Source organism: Callorhinus ursinus, unplaced genomic scaffold (assembly GCF_003265705.2).
Source record: "Callorhinus ursinus isolate GAN/ISIS: 27379988/994484 unplaced genomic scaffold, GSC_fseal_2.0 scaffold5, whole genome shotgun sequence".
In the NCBI taxonomy this organism is placed as follows: Eukaryota; Metazoa; Chordata; class Mammalia; order Carnivora; family Otariidae; genus Callorhinus; species Callorhinus ursinus.
Window position 1 is genome coordinate 46,752,122 of NW_027397067.1, and position 11,440 is coordinate 46,763,561.

The following is an 11,440-nucleotide window of genomic DNA, read 5'->3' on the forward strand; positions in this document are numbered from 1 at the left end:
AGAATTGTTTTGCTTCTCTAATAATTACTGGCAATAAAGATAATAAATAAGCATTTAAGGTTTCTAAACACTGCCTTGGAGGAAATGCTAACGATCTTAGTGAACAAAGAGAAACTTCAGAAAAACTAAACAGCACTAAAACAAGAACAAGTTTCCAATTCTGGGTATGTAAACAAAGGAAATAAAAATCACTCTCTTGAAATATCTGCATGTTCATTGCAGCATTATTCACAATAGTCAAAATCTGGAAATAACCTGTGTCAGTTGACAGCTAAATAATACAGAAAATGAAGATCTGGTGTGTGTATACACACACACACACACACACACACACACACACACACACACACAAATGGAATACTACTCAGATATAAAAAAGGAGGAAATCCTGCTATTTACAATACCATGATTAAACATGGAGGACATTATGCTAAGTGAAATAATACTGACACAGTAAGACAAATACTGTATGATCATATTTATATGTGGAATTTTAAAAAGCCTAACTCATAGAACCAGAAAATAGAATGGTGGTTGCCTGGGACTGAAAGGTGGGGAAAATGTTGGTCAAAATGTACAAACTTTCAGTTAGAAGATGACTAAGCTCTGAAGTTCTAATGTACAGTATGGTGATTATAGTAATACTGTATGTGTATACTTGAAATTTGCTGAGTAGATCTTAAGTGTTTCAGCACACACACACAAAGGTAACTCTGTGAGGTAATCCATGTGCTAATTAACCTGACTGTGGCAAACATTTCACAGTGTATAAGAATACTAAATCATCTGGGTGCCTGGGTGGCTCAGTTGTTAAGCATCTGCCTTCGGCTCAGGTCATGACCCCAGGGTCCTGGGATCGAGCCCCGCATCGGGCTCCCTGCTCAGCGGGAAGCCTGCTTCTCCCTCTCCCACTCCCCCTGCTTGTGTTCACTCTCTTGCTCTCTGTCAAATAAATAAAATCTTAAAAAAAAAAAAAAGAATACTAAATCATCATGTTGTATCCCTTAAAAAATCATGTTCTGCAACCTAAATATATACAATTTTATTTGTCACTAATACCTCAATGAAGCTGGAAGAAAAAGGAACAAGCATACTTTTAATCTGGAAATTAGCTGTTCCTTTGTCACTGATTTTATTTTTATACATAGAAGTTTAAGCTAAGTTGATCATTCTTATGTCTACTTACTGAGTCATTAAAAAGGGACTTTATTACAAAGATATAACTATAAACTTAAGTTTTAATAATAGCAAAAATTATTTTAAATAGGTAAATTCTTTGCCCACACCACAACAGAGTTCTTTATGGAATACCTACACACAATCCAATTCTCTAATTATTTTCCTTATAAGAAATCTAGAAAAAGTCTTCAGTAGAATGGTACTAAGCAAATTTGGCATGACAATTCAATAGTATAGTAACAATCTCAAAAGTTCTTTCATTTTTAAAGGATGAGTAACAAAACAAAGTCAACATGGCGTCAATGAAAAATTCTGCACCAGAAGAGAAGAGATTCATCAGCTCTACATGAAGAAAAGCATACCACTGACAATTACTTAAAATAAGAAATTGGAAAAAAAATCCAGAAAAAAGTGTTCTTTAGGAATATACAAAAAATTAAGAACTCAGGGTGAGGGAAAAAATAGTATTAGAAGGAGACTGGGATAAAACAAAACTGCGAGTAAAATAAAAACATAAAAGAAATTTAAAATCCAATCTGTGAGCAGTAAGAAACAGAAGAAATACTGCAGAAAATCAAATCTGGGACAGAAAGGCCTGCTTAAAAAGCAATACAAAAGAAAAGAAAAAAGTTAAGGATGTGTGACACGATTAATACAACTTGAAACCAGAGCTAATCCATGAAAAATTCCCACAGAAAAAAAAATGAAAAAACGAAAGGCACAAACTTAAGAAACTACTTCCCTCACTGAAAAAAAAGATTGAAGAAGCTGTCATCTTCTAGACAGGATTAATGGATTAAAAAAATCAGTAGCTATAACACTAAACTTTGAAATATTTTAATCACTCTAAATCTTTACAATGCAACCAATGGCTGTACCTACTATGGAAACAGTACACAACAAGATCATGGAAAGAGCTTATATCCACAGCTAAGATGGTGTAAATATGCCATATGCTGTGTATCTCACTGATTACTCTGTATTTGTATGTGGGCATTAACTTACTTAGGGCAAACACAAGAACCTAAACTCATGTCTTCAAATAAAAATTGTATTTTTTTTTTTTACATTTACTCCCTTTTTAAACCATGCTGTCTTGTATTATTATTCACTTGCAATGAAGTATTAAGTCTTCACACTTTATAAATAACAGAAGACAAGTGTATTTTACTTATGAATTAATTCTTATAACAGAAATTATGTATATCAGCACAGTCAGTTCTTACTACTACTGAGACAGCATACTTCAAAATAAATCCTAGTTCTCAATTTCTGGATGCATGTATTTTTGTTTTTAAATGCACAGCTGTAACACTTATAAGTTAATTTTTTAACCTAAGGTAAGAACAAAGTGGCAAAAGAACACACTCCAACCCAAGCACTTTCATGAGTCCTGAAATGTGTTATATAAAAAGGACAAGCTTCCTGGTGTATTGGTTTTGAAGGTTAATTAATAACATTATTATTATCAGTAGTAGTAGCATAGTTATATACTTCCAGCAGCCATTGATAAAATAATCTAAGCCTAGTTGCTAAGTGAAGCTGGAAATAAAATCAGTCACTATGAAAATGACGACACCATGAGAGACGATGGACTCTGAGAAACAAACTGAGGGTTCTAGAGGGGAGGAGGGTGGGGGGATGGGTTAGCCTGGTGATGGGTATTAAAGAGGGCACGTACCGCATGGAGCACTGGGTGATATACGCAAACAATGAATCATGGAACACCACATCAAAAACTAATGATGTAATGTATGGTGATTAACATAACAAAAAATAAAAATAAAAAAGACTGAAACAAAAAAGAAAATGATGACAGTGTTTCAAATAATTTATATATCAAAAAAATTTACAGCTAACTTTTTTTAAAGAGTTGTCTATACTTGTAGACCCCAATTCCTCTCCTATTCTCTCTGTAAAACCAGGTTTTAGCCCAGGTTTTCTCCCCCACTATTCTCCCAAAAGTGCTCTTGCGCAGTCCCCAAGGGCCTTCACGTTTCTAAATCCAATGGCCATTTCACAGTCCTCATCTTACATGACTTGTCAACTGAGCAGGAGGAGACACAGATGATCACTTTCTCCTTCCTGAAACACTCTCTTCACTTGGCTTCCAGCACTCCACATTCCTACCTTCAAAGGCTTTTTTTTCCTCCTCAGTCTTTGAGGTTCTTAATCTTTCCAACCACTGAATGTGGAAAGCCTGGAGCTCAATCCTCAGTTCTTTAGACCAGATCTCATACAAGCTCATGGTTTTAAATACTATCTACTTGTTAAAGACTCCTAAATTTCGATTTCAAGCTGCAATCTTTCCCATCAACTCCAGTCTCATATAACCCCATGTGAACAGGCATCTCAAACCGGACACATCTAAAACTAACTCTTAATTCCCACTCTACCCACCTCCCCTTATTTCTCCACCCTTAAATCTTCCCCATCTCAGTAAACACCAAATCCATCCTTCCAACAGCAGGCCAAAGAAAGGCCTTAAGAGTCATGCTTCATTCTTTTACCCGTCCACTCCACATCCAATCCATCAGTAAACCCTGGCAGCTACCAGCTGGTCTAAGCCCCCATCACCTTTCCCTTGGATTCCTGAACCAACCTCCTAACCAGTCTCCCCTCTTCCATCCTTGCCCCCACAGTCGATTCTGAACACAGCAGCCAAAGCGACTCTTTAAAACGCTGTCAGATCCCCCAACTCCTCTGCTCAAATCCTTCCACCCATTCCCCTCTTCGTTCAGAGAAAAAGCCAAGGTCTTTACCAGGACCAGTGAGCTCTCAGACCCCATTCTGCACTCCCTTACTCTGCTCAAACCTGCTGGCCTCCTTGCTGGTCCTCCAGTAAGACTGGCAGTTTCTGGGCTTCTGCACCTGCCTGGTACACTATTCCCCTAGATAGCTCCATGGCTGTCCTTCAATCCCTCCAGTTTCGTTCAAGATTCTTCTCCATGACGCTGTTCCTTATTTTAAAACTGCATCTGCTTCTTCTCTGGTTCTTCTATCCCCCTTAGATGCTTTATTTTTCTTCTTAGCAACAGTTACCATCTGACTGGATATATTTTAATTTTTTCAAATTATTTTGTTTATTGTGCCCACTCCTCCAGTGGGAAGTTAGCTCCATGAAGATTTTTTTTTTTCCCACCCTTGCATCCCCAGTGTGTAGAACAGTGCCCGGCCATGGAAGGCATTCAACATACATTTTGCTACAAGAAATGTTGAATATGGAAATTCTTATATCCTGATAAGGCTAAGAGATTTGGGAGATTCTAGTACCCAACCTCTTTCCTCATGGGAAATAGGACTTCCATTCTGATGTTCATGGGTACAGTGGAAATTCTTTATCCTTCATAGTAAGTAACTCAATTTGCTCTAAACATGCCAAAAATCTCTTCATTCCTTTTTACTTCAGTCTCTCTCCAGTGCCTTTTCTATATCCAGTAAGATATTAACTTATTGCCATTGAAAAATCTTTCATTTCCCTTCAGTACTACTGTCATCATATTGCAAAGTGAATCACTAAAATGGTATCAAAACACAAATAATGAAGAATGGTAATGAAGCATACAAACAACCAAATAAACCCAACTCTTATTTCAAATCAAACTGCATTGGTAGTGGTCCAAGCTTAACTTATTATCCACTCTAATCTTTAATGAGCAAACATTTTTCTCATTAAACTCCTTAAAAAACTAAAAAGAAATTGGTATAGGGCTCTTGCATATAACCATGAAAATTAAGCCTGAGAGAAATCAGTTCAGGCTACAATCAAATTAAACAAACAAAAATCTCTAGAACATGTATGGACAGGTAACAGAAGCAAGAACACCGCAGTAAGGCAGATGAAGCGCAAATCCCAGCTCACCCTCTGCTAGCTGTCTGACCTCCGACTAGTTAACTCAGACTCTCTCTGCTCAGTTTTCCTTATCTGTAAAATGGAAATGGTACCTCACAGGGTTGCTGCAAGGATTAAACAGAGGTATTAGGTATTTCAAACACTCAGCCCCATGTCTGACACAGAGTAAGCACTGAAAATAGTTATTACTATAATTCCTATACCACTGATATTACAGCTGTTTAAGCTAGGAGCTCCTTGGTACCACTGTTATTTCTTTTAAAGAGTGAGAGGTGTCACTATTCAGTGGTATATTTTTTTTCCTAATTATGTTCAGTAGCCAATTTTAAAGAATAAATATATCTTTTCCTCGAGGCAGGGCGCTGTACTGGAAAACCAGGCGGGTAAACCACCCGCTTCCTAGCATTGCACATTAAGAGGCAAATGGCTCTTTAAAACACGGGGCCATGTGCCATTCTGCACTGTTCAGTCACACCGCAACAGCTGTTTACACCTAGATGCGGGCTCCTTACGATCGGCCACTTACTGCCGCGTTCCTGCCGCGAAAGCACACGCGTTTCGGGCGCAACAACGAATCGCCGGCGGAGGGTTGCGGCTCAGACCTGCCGATTAACCGCGAGCGCACCCCACCCCGGGCCCGCCCGCCGCGGCCCGCAAACCCGGGCTGGCCCCCTCCTGCGAGCGACCACAGCCTTTACCCGCAAAAACAAACAAGAACCCTCGCAGGCCCTTTCCCAGCCCTCACGAGCGACAGAGCCCTGGACCCGCGACGCCCAGTCGGGCTCCCTCCCGCCGCCGAGTAGGTGCGGGGCTGGGGGGGGGGGGCGGACTCGCCCCCCACCCTTGGCCCCTCGGCCAGGCCCCGGTCCGGGCCTCTCCGGTGCGTCAGGGCCGGCAGGGGAAGTGTCAGCGGCTCAGTCCTAGGGCCGCCCACGGACCCCAGCCGAAGTACCTTCGACACGGTGGAGCAGAGGAAGCAGCGGCAGCGGCAGCGGCACCAGCCTGAGGGAAGGAGAGGCCATAGAGACAGGAGGAGCTCTCCCCCGGGCTAGAGCGGCCTCACGCCGCGTCGGACGGCCCGCCCCCTGGAGGCGGGAGGCCCAAGCGGCTGCTCGGCTTGCCCAGAACTGGAAACTCAGAATGAGGGGAAGGACCAAACCGGGCGCGGGAAGAGAATGACAGCCTAGAAAGTTTTCTCCGACCTGAGTCCAGGAGCACTTTGCACTATTCACATCCTTTTCTAAATATACATCCCACCTCGTCAGCTAAATGAAGGCTTCAAAGCAAGGACCGTTATATTAAGAGCTGTAGGCATCAATTAATAGTCACTGGTCTCTAGGTAAGGCTAATATATAACCCAAATGGACATACTCATAATAGTAACTGCTCTAATTCTAAAATATGATGCAAAGGTCTTTTCTTAATGGTTTGGATATTTACATCCCATATTTTAGGATTCCTGGACTAAATGCAACATGTATACAGCCAAAACTCACTAAACCTGTGGTGGGTAGTGGGGTGGTATAAGTTCATTTACTGGAAACATAAAATTATATATGCATATATAATTTTATATAAAATACAAATATATATTTTTATATATATTGTTCCTACACACATCCTCTGCACAGTGATTATCCCTTCTCTGAATTCTAGTACCACTGGCTCAACCAGGCCATCCTCTGGGTTGTCTCATGTCCATCCACTCAAGCGCTATTATTTAGTCTAACAGTTTGTTCTTGGTAAAGTCATGTAAATGTTTAGGATGATTGTCAAATTTCTTTCATTAAGATTATGATTTCAGGGGACACCTGGGTGGCACAGTTGGTAGAGCATCTGACTCCTAATCTCAGGGTCATGAGTTGAAGCCCCACATTGGGTGTGGAGCCTACTTAAAAAGAAAAAAGAATTATGATTTCAGGGTATTTCACATTTTCCAGCGAAGTGACTAATCATAACTATTAAATACTCTCTGAATGGATGACTTTTATTAACCAAGTTGTCATGGATGTCTTCCTTGTGGTTTGGGTTGAGTTTATAATATCTTCATTGATGCCCGTAAATTGTGTCAAATCTGCAAAGAATTTAAACCTTTTACCAACGTGGGAATACACAGAGATTAGGATGCACTTCTCTTCATTAACTGGCTTACCAAAAAATCTGAGAGCCTATTTATTACTTCTATTCAAACATATTTCTTCCCCTTTGTGAATTACTGTTTTTGTTTGATCTGAAAAAAATGCCACACTTGGCAGACAACTTTTTTCTCTGTTGAGATTAAGGGGGTGAGATGCACACTACACATATTCTGTGACGCCTCCTTGTCACCACACCTGGGGAATTCGGCACATTGGTCATTAGGAGTGTTCAAAGAAGCCATTCCTACACTTCAACAATAAATGCTGCATGTGACCATGAACTGCATGAATGTATCCCATTAAATACAAAACAGAGTATTCCCAACTGCATTTCTGCTTAGCAAGAGCCCCAAAATATCTGTATTCACACCAGTGCTACTCAACCAGAGAAGAGAGCCTTGGGAAATCTTAGTAGAAAGAGACAGAAGTCCTTTTTTTTTTAAGATTTTATTTATTCATTTGAGACGCAGAGAAACAGAGAGAGAGAGAGAGAGAGAGAGAGAGAGAGAGAGCATGAGCAGGGGGAGGGGGAGAAGCAGGCTCCCCACTGAGCCAGGAGCCTGATGTGGGGCTCGATCCCAGGACCCTGGGATCATGACCCGAGCTGAAGGCAGACGCTTAACCATCTGAGCCACCCAGGCGCCCCGAGACAGAAGTCTTTATTGTAGTTAAAATATATTAATTTTGCAAGCTTTACGGAACCATTTGATGTGGGAACATATTTACAGGGTCTTGGAAGGGAACCGTACAAGGGAGGGGTGGGCTGTATTCATTTCCTATTGTCCCTGTAACAAATTACCACAGGCTTAATGACCTAAAACAACACTAATTCATCATCTCACAGTTCAGGTCAGAAGTCCAAAATCAGTTTCACTGGGCTAAAATCAAAATGTAGGCAAGACTGCATTCTTCTGGAGGCTCTACAGAGAATCCATTTCCTTCCCCTCTCCAGCTTCCTGAGGCTGCCCATATTCTGTGGCTTGTGGCCCCTTCCTCCATCCTGCACACCAGCAATGTAGCATCATTTCTCCTTCTGACCTCTGCTTCCACTCTGGCATCTTCTCTAACTTTGACCCTCCTGCCTCATTATAAGGACCCTTGGATTACACTGGACACACCTTGATAATCCTGAATCTCTCCATCTCAAGGTCTTTAACTTAATCACATCTGCAAAGTCCTTTTTACCATGCAAGGTAACATAGTCACAGATTCTCGGGATCAGGACATGGACATCTTTGAGGGGATGTTATTCAGCCCACTACAGGGCCCTGAAGCCCAAACTCCATTCCCTTCAGGTAAATCAGCCTCTTTTTCCTCAATACCAAAATCTGTTTGGTCCCGACTTCTGATTGTGAGACTTCCACTGGGGAGGAATACCTGTAACTACACTGGGGTAAGTGTCATGAAGGAAGAGAGAAGAGATGCTATGTAAAGGCAAATATCATGGGACCTCATTTAGGTGGAAGGGAGCAATACCTTTGAAGAAGTGATATTGCCTCTGAGACACAAAGGATGAGGAAGAGTTATTTATGGGATGAACAAAGGCAGTGTTCCAGACGAGGGGATAGTATGTGCAGCCTGGGAATGGGGACGTCAGAAGGTCACTGTGGGGGCGCCCGGCTGCCTCAGTCGAGAGAACATGCGATTCTTGAGCTCAAGGTCCTGAGTTCAAGGCCCATGTTGGGCCTGGAGCCTACTTAAAGAAGAAGGAGGAGGAGAAGGAGGTCAGCGTGGCCCAGTTGTGACCCTACCACTGAATCCTTTGCACTCCCATGACGAATGGCATGTAGTAGGTGCTCAAGGATATTAGCTTAGTAGTTCTCAGCCCTGGCAGTACATTACCATCACCACAGGAGCCTAAAAATACCAACACCCAGGTCCTAGTCAAAACCAAGTAAGAATTGTTTTGTAGTATGGCCCTGGCATCCATATTTTAAAAAGCTGCTCAGGGAATTCCAATATGCAGCCACGGTGCCGGGCTGAGAACCACTGTGTCAGATACAACTGAGCAAGTGAATGAATGGATGACAGAAAACATTTGCTTGGGGTAGGATTTTCCTTTAGGTGGTTTTTTTCCTGGTTAGGGAAAAAAGGAGTTTGGGCTAAACTGATTATATATTACCATCCAGTCTTAGAAAATGCAGAAAGGGTTTTCAAAAACAGAATTGAGCACTAATCAGAAGGGACTCAGAGTGATCTAGCAACCATCCCAGTGTAACCAATTGTCCCTGTAGAAAAGAGACGTGTTTGAATGGGGAAAGTGCTTTAAAAACACACCATACTGGGGTGCTTGGGTTGGTTAAATGTCTGACTCTCGATTTTGGCTCAGGTCATCATGATCTCAGGGTTGTGAGACTGAGCCCCGCGTGGGGCTCCATCCTGGGTGTGGAGCCTGCTTAAGATTCTTTCTTTCCCTCTTCCCCTCCCTCTCTAAACAACAACAACAACAACAACAACAACAACACAAAACCAAAAAACATCATACCTAAAAAGGAAAAGGAATTTCTACTTGTTTTTGAGCTTTACGACTGTTCAGGTTGGTTTTTGTAGTACTAACAAATGACCATCAGAGGGAGACATGCTACCAAAAGTGTTGCTCCCACGGGCATCCCATCTGTCACTCCTGGCTAGGGAGAATCAGGTGTTTTTAACAAACCTGCGGATTCCCAAGACTTGACCATAGAATGAATAAACTGTATATGTTTATCTACACAAGAGTTAGATTTATTCCGGTTCCCCAACAGTTTAAACATTTAAACCACCAGAAAAAAATGAAGTGTGCCTGTGTGCCCGGCATTATATCTGCAACACTGAGGGAAAAATTTGGAGTCTAGGAGGATAATCTGTCCCTCCAGCAACCAACACAAGTAGAAATTAAGTATGCAAGCAAAACCTTCAGAAAGGGATCTCTCTCCCTTTATTAATTGCAAAGTAAACATCTTAGATCTTGAGTTTCTGGAGTTACTAAGGTAAGAGTTAGATCCCTGGAAAGAAGAAAAGAACTTGGCTCCTCGCTGCAACACACATTTGTTGTTTTTCTTTGCTCTTACCCACATATGCCAGAACCACACGGATTTTCACACATATATTAGACTGATGTATGTGATGGGAATGTATCTAGTGCTTAGTCCTGATTAAGCTTCCCTTCCAAAAGTTAAGGAACTGATCATTAGTAAGGGAATACATTTTGCAAAGGTTTAAGCAAATGTATTGCTTTGCAAAGCCTTTAAAATCAACTGGTGAGAAATTATGCCTGTGACCACCAGATCTCAGTCCTTGAGTAATGAGATAGGAGCTCTTAGGCATGTGAAAGTTATATCTTACTTGTCATATAAGGATTATGTGGGGAACCTAAGAAACCATCTCCCAAAGAGCACTGTTCTTTGTCGTTAAAAAAGTCAATAAAAACTCTCCAGAGTGCATAAGAAATGATGATGTCCACATACTGATCATTTATTTTATACTTCAAAACAAGCACTAGAAACTCAGAAGCCAATAGGTTTATAAATTTTCTTTTCAGAAGCAGGCAAGGAAAGCCAACAGGATATAATATGGAAAAGCTCATAGCCCAGGCTAGCCTGGCCTTTTCTCCTTTCCTTTCTGGCCCTAAATTTCCTTCCTAACCTTCTAATAGTCCCACTCCTTAGAGACCATGCTAATTCCGGGTTTGTTCAGTGTGGGCAAAGGAGAAGCTAGGGAAGGGTTCATGCTGGTCCCAGAGGGCTCCGGAGTGTCTGCTCGGTCCAGAAAATGAGCAGCTGGTTCCAGCAATCTGTGTTGTTAAAGGGTTTGCTGCAACTCTGGAATGGCACTTAGCTCACTCCGGGGGCTCACAATGAACCAATATTTTCGGCTTAAAGGGATCTTAACGCTCACATTAGTCTCCAAATAAACTCCTGGCGATCATTCAAACAGAAGCAAAACTCCTCTCCTTCTCAGTCCTGAAACATACTCCAGGGAATGAGCTTTATCAGAACTTGCCTCAGTTCTGCTCTCTTCCTCTCAAAACAGAGCCTGGGCTTTCATTTCCCTTTTCCAAAGCTGTGAAGCCCCAGTCAGGAGAAAGCTCGAGGATACTCTAACAACTATTTTCTGCCAATACAACTGGACTAATACATCTTTTGAACTTAAACTCCTGACCAACAAGAAAGCAAACTTGTGACATTTTTATAGGGGAAAAAAAAAGGGAGGAGAGTTGGATAAGTAATGCGAACTGCTCTTAGCCTATGCATTTGTTTTAAGGCAAACAGAAAAGACTTACAAATGATTT

At 41.4% G+C, this 11,440-nt stretch overlaps 1 protein-coding gene across 2 annotated transcripts in view; it reads right to left on the bottom strand.

Moving 5' to 3' along the window:
* Nucleotides 1-6,095, bottom strand: part of ANKRD46 (ankyrin repeat domain 46) — a 34,686-nt gene extending 28,591 nt beyond the window's left edge. The window contains exon 1 of one of the 2 annotated variants that reach the window (XM_025870915.2): nt 5,985-6,095. The gene's annotated coding sequence lies outside the window, so the exon portion shown is untranslated. The remainder of the gene's footprint in view (nt 1-5,984) is intronic. The other variant, XM_073893050.1, reaches the window with a different exon arrangement.
* Nucleotides 6,096-11,440: the final 5,345 nt, after the last annotated feature.